The 14,214-nt window shown below is 46.2% G+C and overlaps 1 protein-coding gene across 2 annotated transcripts in view; it reads right to left on the bottom strand.

Annotated features, from left to right (window-relative positions):
• The window catches only part of CPED1 (cadherin like and PC-esterase domain containing 1), a 265,135-nt gene that overhangs the window by 68,965 nt on the left and 181,956 nt on the right, over window positions 1-14,214 (bottom strand). The gene's annotated exons all lie outside the window — the stretch shown is intronic.

Raw genomic sequence — 14,214 nt, 5'->3', positions numbered from 1 at the left:
TGCATCGCATGTGAAGTTGTGTGATTGGCCATGCAGCACAGCCAATCACACAACCTCTCATGCGACCTGCGAAACCTTGCAATCGGCCGTACATTGATTTGTCATTCCAATTCAGGCTGAAGTTTTCTCTGCAATTAGATAAGATTGAGGAAGTGTAAAGTGAGCCTGAGGTGAGTTCCAGGCCAGATTAATAATAAAGGCCATAAATCATGTATTACAATTGTATTTCTATTTTACTCACAAAATTATGCAATTTATATAGTGTAGCGGTGTAAGTGCTCACATGGAACTGGCCACACCCACAGAGCCCTGGTCACACCTCCTCCACTTCTCATAATAGTTTCTTGCTAATTTTCAGTCCCAGCACATATGAACAACATATGCTCCATTGCAATTAGTTTACATCCATGCTATGTGCCTGTACTATATGCCTTGGGCCTTGCATACAAACATGAATTAGGCCCTATTTATCAGTGCCGCTGAGAGGGAGGGGGACTTTTTACTGGGTCTGATGGAGGGGCCCAGGTCCCACTTCCCCTGCACGCTACTCAGTGCTGTGTACTGAACTGAGGAGAGAGGCAGCAGCAGCAGTCTGTCCTCTCTTTCCCTGCGTGTAGGTGTGTGATCCCCCCCTCCTCTCCCCGCAACCCCCCCCCCCCCCCTTAATTTTACCAGATTGGCCAGCCTGTTGGTGCCCCTGCCCCCTGCATGTATTAAATGACAGAACTGGCAAACATAGCTAAATTAAATAAATGTGTTATTATTGGCACAAAGCATTTGTAAGACATGATGGAAAGCAGCTAAGTGAGCACCCCCACCCCTCTACCTGTATTCTTATCAAACTTTACTGGCTTGCTACACTAACATGTACAAAAGCAAAATGGCCCAGATATTCTATGAAAACAGAACTCTAATCTCCAAGCCCTGTAATAAGAATTATACAGTCTATGCAGTTTGGGAGGCCCCTTACTACTGGGATATGCTAAATATATTCGCATGCACAAAATATCCCATCATTTCCATGGCTATGGGATAGAGAGTTAAACTTCATACCCTTGATTTAGGAATAAAGGGGGTTATTCAGTTAGGATCTCGGATGCAAAATCTTTCTCTAATGGGAAAAAAACAACTGTCTCTGTACATGTTACATTTGCCCCACCTACACATGGTTTGCCCAATAGAGAAATATTTTGATTTTAATATTCGTACTGAATAACCCCCATTATACTTTTTCAAAGAGCAAGACGGATAGCTGCTCGTTATCAATACTAACGAGCCACTACCTGCATGTTTGAACATAAGCCTTTTTCACAAATCCTCCATTTTTATACATCTTTTTATTGTTTTAGTTTTATAATTGAGCTCTAATCCTGCCTCAATACTGTTTTTAATATATGTTTCATTGCATTGTATATGTGTATATGTGTATATGTGTATATGTGTATATGTGTACTGTTTTCAGATACAGACCATTTTTTAAACAAGTAAATATTCTTTCAACTAGCCATCAATCTGTAGTGCTAAACATTTATTATCCCCTCCTAATCACAACAATCAGGACCTTCCACATACGGCAACATTCACGGAATGTAACAATACACTGTTTCATTCTGACAGTTATAGAAACAAGTGACAGATTGTATTTAAATTGTATTTGTTTTGTATTAATAACACACTGCTTGATTACTAACACTCCGTACCACTACAGCACATTAGAGATAGGGTATTGTTCCACATTCTCCTCATGGTGGTAGAGATATTAAGAAATCCAAAGGTGAATTTAAAGATTGAAATGTAATAAAAACAATATTTCCTGGACATATACGGTAAGCGTAGATTACCTTATTAAGGCTGTAGTAATTTATCTGTGTCTTTTCATCATAGGTTAGTTGAATATGCCAAGTAGTACATTGCAATATATAAACAGCCTTCCCTAAATACTTTAAAACTCTTATACTGTACATTGTAGCTTAACCCAAGGAAACCAGCTGTCTTATGCTCCAGTTTACATCAATGGGGGAAGCCCAACCTCCTGACCGCAGCATCCTGCGGTCAACATGGAGGTTGTTTGGAGGCGCACACAGCTGCCGCTGCTGTCTGCTGTACTCCGCAGACAGCAGTGGAGGCAGAGAAGAGCTGAATGGATGCCTGTGTGCGGCATCTATTCACCTCATGGACGGGGGCTGGGGGGGGGGGGGTGCATGCGAGATAGACACCGCAGTGTAAATGGTGCAAATCGCGGATCTGACCTGGTTTCGATCCATGTTCCAAATGCCGGGTCGGATCTGGGATTTTGGGTGTAAATTGTAGAAATTGTAGAATTTCATTTTTTTTTTAAATGTAATAGGCACACTGGTACATGCCCTAGAGATTCTGAGTTCCCAGACTTACAGTTAGGAAAACATGAAACTGAAATGGTTCTGCCCATTGTGTTGATGGGAGCTGTCCAGTGCATCGCAAGTTGTGGATGAGATTCTTAAAAACGTAAAATCCTTGTGCTTCCACTACATGTTAGAAGGGTAGGTTTGTTGTGAGGGGGATTACTGAAAGGGGGATTACTGAAAGTAACACATCCCGCTAGCAGGAGAAATCATTCGATGGTCGCCTACCTTCTCCGACCTTTGGAAATAAAAGTGAACCTCAACTGTACGCCAAAGAGGAGGCGAGCGCTGGCGTCCTGCGTCCTCAGCTGCCCTTCTCCAGCAGGCATCAGGCCACACGCATTCCCAGGGGATACCCAGCATTTTATGGGGACCGCCATAAAATGCTGGGGGTGTTCTCCATCCAGTTACCCCCTGCCCGCACCCCACACTCCCCTTCCCATACAAATGATAGTCGCTGAAGGTGTTCATACAGCAGCCCTGCACATGCACAAATACACGCATGCAATGTGCTGCACAATCGGTCCCCAGAGCAAATACCCGGGGACCAATTGAAGATAAATCTGGCCCAATATGAACTGGAGGGCACTCTATTGTGGCACAGTAGAACAGGAAGGCACTGAAATCAGGCTTGAGTTTCCCACAAGGAAGCCTAGTCTGTCTGCTGGCGGATCCCAAGGGCCCTTGGCTGGGTCAAACAAAAACCAAACACTGCTCGATTACTGCATGGTGACCTGGCAGACCTGGCCTACGTTCCCAGAATCCCACTGCTGGCAGTGCATTGCAACCACCAGTCCCTGTACAGCAGTCGCCAACCTCTTGCCCTGCTTTGCCTGTGAGCTTAGTGTCTGGCTCTCCCAGAAAGAGCATGTGGAGCTTTTACAAACTTTGTGTCAGATTTCCCACATTAACCCAGACGCTGTCAGAACTGAATTACTCATGTTATTGGGATCTATACCAATATACTGTATTGGAATAATACAGTATATTGGTGAAAAATCGGCACTTTTTCGAGAGTACATACTGTAGCAAAATAGTTCACTGGGTTTACTAAGTATGTCTTGCACCTTTTGACCTAGAATTATAGTAATATGGTAATTTGTCATAAAAAATTGGAAATCATAACAATATTATATAGATATTTATAGAGAGGTGGGTTAAGAGTAAAAGTATTGAAAAGTGGTTGGAGCATCACACGCACAAAGCCCACAGGTAACATGCAGTTAACATTTTATGTGTTTGTGAAGTTACCAAAATGTAGTGTAGTAACATCAACACCCCTGTAAGTTTTCTCAAAGATGAAAGGCTTACTGACCCCAAGGATATTTACAAAGTGCCACTCAAACCAAAGATGAGAGGGACGCAAGGCAACATAAATGATTAGATAGTTTTCCACAGTGTCTGTTACTAGAAAGCCTGGAGCCTCATATTTTAACAGCAGTTCTAATGTGTCTGGACTGAAGTAAAAAGTCACAGCATAGGCTTCACCATGAGAACAAGAAACCTGTGTTTAATACTTTCCTTGAAAATAGGTGGCATTTATAAGAAATAAACATTTAGGGGTCTATTTGTTATCCCTTCATTTCTACAAAAGTAAGTGCAAATGAACATTTTCACCAACTCTGTTTGTATTAAGTACTAGGCTCCACCCCCTTACCCTGTGAATGCCTTTATTGCGTGAAATATTATCTGTGCAGGTGGGGCGGGTGTGGTATACTGCGCCCCCTTAACCTGTGAACGGGGTGTGCGGGGATACTGTGGGTGGTGGAATTGCAGGTGCATGGGTGCCCCGTGTGGGAGGTGTGGGTTGGTAGGGATGCACGAGTTGAGTGAGGGCCAGTTGCGGTGGTGCTGTGGGTACCGGACCAATGGTGGTGTGGTGGTGGAGGTATGGGTGCATGGGTACTGCAAGTGGGAGATGGGAGGCTGCGGGGGGTGCCGTGAGTGGGTGCATTAGTATCGTGGGTGGGTCCTGTGGGTGGAGCGGGTGCGATGGTGTTGCGGGGGTACTTGTGGTGAGTGAGGGTCGGATGCGGATGATCCGCATGTGGCTGTGGGCATACTGTGTGCACAGTTGGTGCGGTTGCATATTGCGGGGGTGACGTGTGTGTGTAGTGTTACCGTGGGTTGGGGAGGAGCTGGTGTGTGTCTCGACTCTTCCCCTTCCCAGTCCCGACACCTACCCTTTCCAGTCGCCTACCAACAACTATATTTAAGTGTGAGTGAGAGACACCCCCTGGCTGTCAGTGTGAGATCACCCCTTTGGCTGTAAGTGTGAGACCCCCTGTCAGTCCCCCCCCCCCCGGCTGTCATTGCGAAACCCCCCACTTACTGATATTATGAGTTTGAGATGGACCCCCTGTGAGTGTCATGCCCTAGGTGGCCGCAGGCAGATGGGAACAGTTGAGCTTGAGCAGTGCTGCCTCCTCACACACAGCCGGGCACATCAGCGGCAGAGAGGAGCAGCCGGGACACATTGGGAGTGCCTGCCCGGCTGTGAGTAGCCGCATCCCCGGCATAGCCGCTATGTATCTATGGAGCTCGGGGTTATCAGCTGAGGAAACCCGGAGCGGAGAGCTCTTTGCCTGTCTGCCACTTCTCCCGCTCCTGGGCTGTGATTTTTATCCAGGGGGAGTGAAGTTGTGGCGCCGGAGGAGAGGAGCATGGGTGAAATGCGTTGTGGGAGAGGGTGATGGGTGCAAGGCAGCATCTCCTCCGACTGGATGAAGCCATCATTGGGGTGTGTGGGCTTTACCAGGAGGCATGCCCTGATGGGTGAGAGGGCACGCCTACATGTGGTAACATCGCCCTGGGGGGTAAGTGTCAATTATTCATTTTAAAACTGTTGGTGTGGCGCACTCTTATACTGTGTGTTCCTGCTTTTTTATGGCCCGTTCTCTGTCACCCTGCTCCAGGTTCACCCCGCGCAATGTGTGTATGACTCCACCCAGACTCCGCCCAGCGTTATAAACACACTCACAGAGTGAAAGTTCTGGGCTATTATATAGGAGATAATGGGCAGACATTATAAAGGTAATGCAGGGGACATCACGTACTTACCTTTCTGTCAGGGGCTGGCTGGCAACTTTTAGCCTAGGGGCAAGTACAGAGCACCGGCCTGAAAAAAGGGTGTGGTTGCTCAAAAGGGGTGTGCCAATAAGCTTACCAGGGGAGAGGTTACCAAGGGTTAGAGGGTGAGGTGCTGGGAGGGTGAAGGGGTGAGGTGATGGGGGGGGGGGGGTGAGAGGGGGTGAGACGACAGAAGGCAACAGAGAGGGTGAAGTGACAGGTAGAGGTGCTGTCGGGAGAAGGGGTAGGTGATAGGGGACAAGAGGCAGAGGGATGAAGGGGGTTATGTCGTGAGGGGAAAGAGGAGTGGATGGGGAGGTGAGTCTTCTCACCAGTATTAGCGGGTCTCCTGGCCCAGTGACATAACTATGAATTTGCTCCCTCCTGCCAAAGAAAATTCTGCGCTGTACACTGTAATGCCCTTTACACAATATGTCACACATTGTAATGCCACTTACACATTACACAACACACCATACACACTCCGCTGGGTCATCCAGCTTCTCAGGAAGGGGAGCGGGAGGCCCTGCAGACAGAGGGGATTGCTGACCAACTGTGCTGCTTAAGCAGCCAGGCAGATCCCGACCCGACTGACCCCCCGCCACGCTGGCTCCCCAAAGTCAGCCGCTGTTCGGCACCTGCTCCCCAGCTGCTGCTTGCACTCTGTCACTGCAACTTCTCGGTCGCTGCCACTGCGATGAGTCACAGCCGAGGCTGTAGCCGCAGGACACACTGGTCCACCAGGGCCCTTCTTGCATTTTAAAGTGGCCCAAAGCACTAGGTAACCGAGTAGCCCAGGGGGCACATGGCACCCTGCCCCCCGGCCCAGCCCGCCCCTGCTTTCTGTCCTTATTTTGTCTGTTGTCCCCAAAAAGTATCAAGCTCTGAAAATATTAAATATTCAGAGCTGGACAATGAAAACCTATGCCATTTTCAGAAGGCACTTATTCTAAGACCCCTGCTCCTTCCTATCATAGGAATCCAATGTAGTATTGAAGAGGGATCCTGACAGATCCATTAACACCTGTTTGGCTCATTCTGCCATGTGCAGGGTTCTTTGTGAAGACTCAGCAGTGCTAAATTTAATTGGCACAAATGTAGAGATAATATACATTATGGAGACCGCTGATTTTTGGATTAGCTGTCGCTGCACCAGAACAATGCTGAATTCCTCCAGTGTGTTAGTATCACAAACTACTACTCGCTGTGAGTAATTATCGGGGACCATGCCCTCTCTGAACCTTATATAAGTGTGACACCACCTAATTATGTTCATGTGGCTGCAAGTGAAGATACAAATGAGTTGTATTATGTGCTCAGCCCAGGAGCGTGCGTCTGTTTTGCATTCAACTCTGCCTCCACCCCAATACAATTATCTGGCTATTGTTGTAGGATGGTCTTACATGTTGCTATCAGTGGTTTTCAACCGCGGTCCTCAAGAACCCCAACAGTTCACGTTTTTCAGGTCTCCACACAGAATCACAGGTGACATAATTAGCTCCACCTGTGATCTTTTAAAATGTGTCAGTGATCATACATTCAGAGGGAAGTGCAGGAGCAGAGCCGCGTGTCCCTCCTGGAGAAGGTCATGTTGGGAGGTATGAGTGTACAGTGCACAGTATCAGAGTGTGATGTATTGCCCAATGGATCTAGAACAGCCCTGATCCCTTTATACTGCATACAAAATGGATACTGCCGATCTCTTGGAGACCCTTTAGGATTTATATAATAATAGATCCTCGTGTATTCCGGTTCTCTTCATTGTTCAATGAAACAGTTATGCAATTATAGTGGTATTAGATTGCAACCGGTCAGTGGTTTATGATGAGGTTTTTTTTCAGCTTTACTTGTTTCACACATGATAGTTACTTTCATTTGGATTGATTCCCTTTCATTATGGAGAAGTATGCTAGCAACCTCCACACATTATGTATAACTTTCAAACCAGTGGAACACGGCACTGAAGATTCATTCTATTCTATAAAATAATTACTGCCTAAATTACACATTTATTCCGCTTCTTTTAATTAATTCATTTCCATAGGAATATAAATCTGTGAAATGGAATATTAGTTTATCTCAGCAAGTAAGTCATTATAACAAATGGCTTTGATTACAATTACTTAACATAATCACAAATCAGGGTCTCATATAGAAAGTTTTATATTTCACATTACTACTGTAATTACATTTATGAATTCATTGACGTATGATTTGTGATCTGGATGTAAGCCAGCCTTCATTTTTGGTACAATGAGAGCTGAAAGGACTTTTTTTTAAAGCAAGTATGACTCAATATGCACCACTTCCATGGAGAAGCAGGCAGTACACCTGGGAAATGGGTTAAGGCAGTGGTTCCCAAACTGGGTGCCTCAGGACAATTGCAGGGGAGCCTTGAGTTGGTGGTCCAAGACAAAGTCAAATAACTCATGGTCTCTAATAGGCAAAACCAGCACTTATGGCTGCCAGTCATAAAATATGTGGACAAACAAAAGCAAATGTTGTCCCTCACCACATAATTAAGTAAGTAAAAAATGTAGGTGATTTAATATAATTTCAAAATTTCTCAATAACGTTTTAAACTAGGGGCGCCATGAAAACAATTCTGATGCTCTATGGCGCCGTGATTCAAAAAAGTTTGGGAACCACTGGGTTAGGGTAATGGTTCTGTTATATCAATTTCTCTAAAATTGATATAATCCGACATGATATCTCCTCCCATACCCCCTCTGCTGCCCACCCACCCCAATCATCCTCCCCTCCCAACTATCCCACTCTGTCATCCTTCTGCCCTACTACAGCTGAGGAAGTCCGCTCCCTCATCTCATCCTTTCGCCCCTCTACCTGTCCCTTGGACCCTCTCCCCTCCCATCTCCTCAGTTCCCTCTCCCCCACTGGCTGCTTCCACCTTGCTTACCTCTATAACCTATCTCTTTCTACTGGCATCTTTCCCTCACCCTTCAAACATGCTCACCTATTCTTAAAAAACCAAACCTGGACCCTTTATCTCCCACAAGCTACCGCCCTATCTCTCTTCTCCCATTTGCCTCTAAAATACTAGAACGGCTGGTTCACAGGCGTCTCACCAGCTACCTGTCTGACCACTCCATCCTTGATCCCCTTCAATCTGGCTTTCGCCCACTTCACTCCACTGAGACTGCCCTAGTGAAAGTCACCAATGACCTGCTGTCAGTCAAATCCAAGGGTCACTTCTCCCTGCTTATCCTTTTGGACCTATCTGCTGCCTTTGACACTGTGGATCACCCTCTCCTCCTCCACACAATCCAAAACATTGGCCTTTCTGGCACAGTCTTCAACTGGTTTTCCTCTTACCTCTCCAACCGTTCCTTCTCAGTCTCTGCCTCTGGCTCCACCTCACCACCTTCCATCCTTCCTGGCGGAGTCCCTCAGGGTTCCGTTCTTGGCCCCCTTCTGTTCTCCCTGTACACCTCCTCTCTGGGTGCACTCATTAACTCCTTTGGCTTCCAATATCACCTCTATGCTGATGACACCCAACTTTACCTCTCCTCTCCTGATCTGTCCCACACTGTTTTCTCTCAGGTTTCCAACTGCCTCTCAGCCATCTCCTGGATGTCTGAGTGATTTCTGAAGCTAAATATGGACAAAACCAAACGTATTATCTTTCCCCCACCCAGAGCTATGCCCCCTACTAATATCTCTATCACTGTTAACAGCACCATCATCTCTCCCGTTCCCCAACTCCACTGCCTGGGTGTCACTCTCGACTCCTCCCTCTCCTTTGCACCCACATCCAAGCCCTGGCCCATTCTTGCCGGTTCCAGTTCCGCAACATTGCTCGCATCAGACCCTTTCTCTCACAGAGTGCAACTAAGCTTATCATCCACTCACTGGTCATCTCACGGCTTGACTACTGTAATGCTCTCCTCACCGGCCTCGCTCGATCCCAACTGGCTCCTCTCCAATCTGTCCTCAACTCTGCAGCCAGGCTTATCTTCCTCTCCCGCCGCTCTAAGTCTGCCACTCCCCTTCAAAAAAATCTGCACTGGCTCCCATTCCCCTACAGAATCTTCTTCAAACACCTCACACTCACATACAGGGCCATCTCTAATTCCATTGCTCCATATTTCTCTAACCTCATCTCCATTCATACACCCTCCCGCCCTCTACGGTCGGCTGATGACTGTCATCTCTCCTCCACCCTGATCACTGCTTCCCATGCTAGAGTACAGGACTTTGCCCATGCTGCACCCCTTCAGTGGAACGGACTCCCTCGCTCCATTAGACTCTCCCCGACCTTGCAAAGCTTCAAATGGGCACTGAAAACTCTCACCTTTTCATCAAAGTGTACCCTTCCACTGCGTGAACTAGTTGGTTCTCCGACCCCTTGCCTGTTAAATCCTTCTATCTAGCCAGCACCCACTTGCTTGCACCTCTTCTAATCTGTCTGTCTCCCCTTCCTACTAGATTGTAAGCTCCTCCGAGCAGGGCCCTCTTCCCTCTTGTTGTCCAAGCCCACTTCTCTTCACATTTCACTCACAGCTCTGCTATACTCAAACACTCTGACCATCTTTGTCTGCATACTCTCCATCATTGGCCTCAAGCCTCTAGTTGTATGTTTATTGAGTCCTCACTACTTATATTTAAGCTGTAATGTGTATTGAACTGTGGCGCTCTTTATTTGTACTCTATTTTTGTTATTTATTCAATGTTATGCCAAGTTTTGTCTCCCTGTATTGTTCCTGTGGCGCCTTATAAATAAAATAATAATAATAATTTTCCTTTCAATGGTTTGAAAATAGGTGCCTTTACTCTGTCCTGCTCATTACAGGACACAAGTACCAAGCTTACAAATTGTTAACTGGGAGAGTGATAATCAACCACTCAATCTGCTCCTAACTTTCTTTTTCTACCTCTGCATTTAACATGGCAGGTAGGACCTGATTGGCACCATGTATATCTGATTAAGGCTTCCTACATCTGCCCACCACTCTGTAACATGGAATATGGGAGCTGTTTGGGTGGCTGTTTAACACTCTCCATTTTTGCACTTTTGGAGGAAACAGACATCTAGACCTCTACCACTCACTCTCACCATCCATCACTGCTGTTTGGGAACTGTGCACACATGTTTATTCCTCTCTTACAAATGTCACATAAACTCATTACTTCATCCATTTCAATACCCCTACACAATATGGGTGAGACACATACACACAATTAATAAATTGATGTTCAACACTAGACAGAAAATATTTCACATCAAACTCGTTTAGTGTTTTTTTTTGTTAGCTTTTACTGCTTTTATTATTTTTTTAAATAATATACAAAATAAAAATAAAACCAGACAGAACAAAATGTGCCACTAACTGAAACATCTGAGACACAACAGCTGCGTGCTGAAATGAAAGTCCACCCCAGCATAGGATCTGCATCATCAAAGAATTATGATAGGCAGGATACACGACATGAAACCAAGACCTTGCATTACAGAGTGTGAACTTAGAATTTTGGTACCATTTGCATGGGAATAGAAAGAGTTTGCCCACAGGAAGTGGCCCTCCACAACATAGGACTAGATTTGGGACAAAAGCACAGACAAAGTCAATAAGGTGGCACCACGTTATTTTTTCCGGCCTTTTTTGCCCTTGGGTGGTGGGGACTTTGGTGTGGCCGGCCTCCACCCTCGTCAGCCCTTGGGGTTTGGGGGCTCAGCTGCTGAGGAAGGGAGTGGTGGTGGGTCCCTTCTGGCAGCATGGGGTGGGGCAGCTGGTGAATTGGCTGCTTGTGCCGCTACAAGTGCCCTGTTGGTGCTGGCTATATCCACCAGAATTTCATTCTGGCAGATGGTCTGCTGTGCCAGAGTGGTCAGCGCAGCAGCTATCTTATCCAGCACCACCACTTGGTGCTCCAGGCGCTCTGCAGACTCCATCCCCTGCTACCGAATGTCCCTTAGCAGCTGGATGCTGACATCCCCCTTGGGCTCTGTGGGGCAATGTTGTTCCTGTGGCCCTGAATCGGAAGCTGGTGGGGACGGTGGAGGCTCCTCCTCAGCTGTGAAATGAAGAAAACATGGTAACCATCACATCAATATACAATGTATGTGAACAAGAACAAGGCATTTTGCACAGTTACCTGCTAGGTCAAGTAATGGCACATCTTGTTCTGCCTGGTTGCTTGGCCCCTGTTTTGGCTGAGAAATTGGTCCTGCCTCTGGCTGTGAGCTTGGACTGGGAGGTTTGGGGTTGCCCTTCTCTCCTCCTCCTCCGCACCTCTGCCATCCTGCGAACATTCTCCATCATAGAGACCAGTTTAGCTAGACTCAGCTCAGGATATATACACGCTACATACCGGCCACCTGTGGGGTTTTTTGTTCTTTTTTTTTTTTAGAAAAACTCATGCCAAAAATACGGTGTAAATTACGCAGAAGGAATGCACATGTGCAGGCGACAGATCACACACAGGCTGAGTTGAATGTGTGCTCCATGCCCTATGCCCTACTGTGTTGAAGTGTCATTTCTAAATGGATACTGTATGTACTTTAAGCTTCGGTATATGTCTTTATGTGTTTTGGTGTTATTTTGCAATCCGGATTGCAAAGCCATGCCGGACTTTACCAAAAAAGGAGACCAGAACAGGTGTTACTAGGGCCCTTATTCTAGTTGAATCGGACGGATGCGTATTTCGGACAAGAACCGAGTGTTCTTAGCCCCGCCTACCGTACGGATCGCTCACACCTTCCGAATGCGGTAAGACGCCGACCGAACGGACCGCGAGTGTAAGTTTCATGTGAACACCTCATCCATCTGTGGGAACCTCCCCCATCCTCCGATGGTCGCCGACCATCGAATCATGGACCGAGTGCTCCAGACCATTTGGACATTTTTCTGAATGAAAGCAGGGATATGGGCCGCCAGCTGACATATGGCTATGTCAGCTGTCCGCCCCCCACACGTGTGTCAAGGCCACATTACCATACGTACACCCAACGTTTTCATGGGAACGCCCATGAAACGCAGGGCGTACGCATATGTTAATGAGCCTAAACAGCCCTTCACGCCCCTCTCCACCCCCTGATCGGATGGTTCCGTAATGCACTGAACTCACGCCGTGTTCGTACGTGTGAGGCGTTTCCACATGTGCAGATACACCTCCGCACATGCGCAAACACCAACCATCGGCCAGCTGTCCGCATTCAATCATAATAAGTGCCTAGGTGATGTGTATATATATATATATATATATATATATATATATATATATATGAATAAAGAAAGGAGAAGCGCACCATAAGCAAAGTCAAGTGCAGTTCATTTACTGATCATACACGCTCACATACATTGGGGTTAAAATAAATCAGCTTGCCAAGCTCAAGCAAAACTGGAACGCCGGGATCAAGGACACGGCTCAGGAGATCTTCTGTCTCAAAAGCCTCTCACGCTGTGCTTATACCGGTCACCACTGTACGTCTCTGCTCACTCGATCAAGATGACGTCACTGCGTCCACCGTATAGGCCACGCCCAACGTGTTTCGTACCAGGACTTCACTGGTCCTGCTCCTACATATGTAATGAGCGGGACTAGTGTGAAGTGAATATTTAATGGGCGGCTCCCGGCCCCCTGCTGGCAATTGTATAAAAAGAAAAAAAATTACCACCACTACCCCTACCCACTCCCCTACCCCAACCCACTGCTCAACCCCCACCCACTCCCGTACCCCCACCCACTCAGACACAGAGGAAGCAGATTCCAGCCGTAAGTAAACATTTAATAAAAATATCATTGCCAAACCCAGGATTTTTATATGGGGGTTTCTAAATGTAAACCAAAATGTGCGATCTGCAGCACATTGGAGTAACTACGGTAGTCTGGGGGAGCAGTAACAGCCCTTAAAATTTATATTTTTGATATACTGGATACTGTATAGAATACAGTTTAATTAATTTACAGTACAGATAGGCCGAAACAAACATTGAAATAAGATAATTGGTCAGGAAAAGGTTAAAATCATAATAATGTTAATAATAATAATCCTAATAAATGAACACACATAATATAACCAGTTCAGCATTTTCAAAGCTCACTATCTCCCACTTCATGGTAAGGCACCTGTCTCTTCCTCCTGCCATCCACTGTCTGATCCATTGCGATGTTTGAGAGCTCACATCCACACATACAGTAAATGTGGTAGAAGAAATTCATACACTGGGCATGTGCAACAACTCTGCTCTGTCCCATACACTGCATCATGTGGCGGCAGGTCTATTGATCATATTATATACCTGTGGTATTGTAATAATTTAAGGCACATGCATTTGACAATGAAATATGTTGACTCAAAAACTTTGGTAGTCCCTAGTCCAATCCCAAGCAAGTCATGTAATATGTATGTGTGTGTCAACATCATACTAGTTTGTAACATGTACACAGCAGGTAAATGTGATCGCCGGGAGGGCTTCAATCCTCTCTATAAATGTGTGTTACCATCACATTTCAATGTCAGCTTATTCTTCATGACAATGTTACCCCAATTGGGCTAACAATAAAAACACTCTAAAAAGAAAATATTTTCATTCCCAACAGAAAACCAACAGCACCAGGACGCAGTGGACCAGACACTTTTGGAGCTGGAAATAACCCTCCACAATGCTGCTATCTATGGTCCTGCTAGGAGGAGGAGACAGCCACAGAAGTGATATCAACAGCTTTCAATTAACTGATTCAAACTCACAGGGGTGAAGAGGTGCCCCCTTGGGAGCAGGAGCCCGGCGGAGATGACTCCATT

Source organism: Crinia signifera, chromosome 4, assembly GCF_055691185.1.
Source record: "Crinia signifera chromosome 4, ASM5569118v1, whole genome shotgun sequence".
Lineage (NCBI taxonomy): Eukaryota > Metazoa > Chordata > Amphibia > Anura > Myobatrachidae > Crinia > Crinia signifera.
Note: the sequence above shows the minus strand (reverse complement) of the source record. Positions and strands in the feature narration are given on the sequence as shown.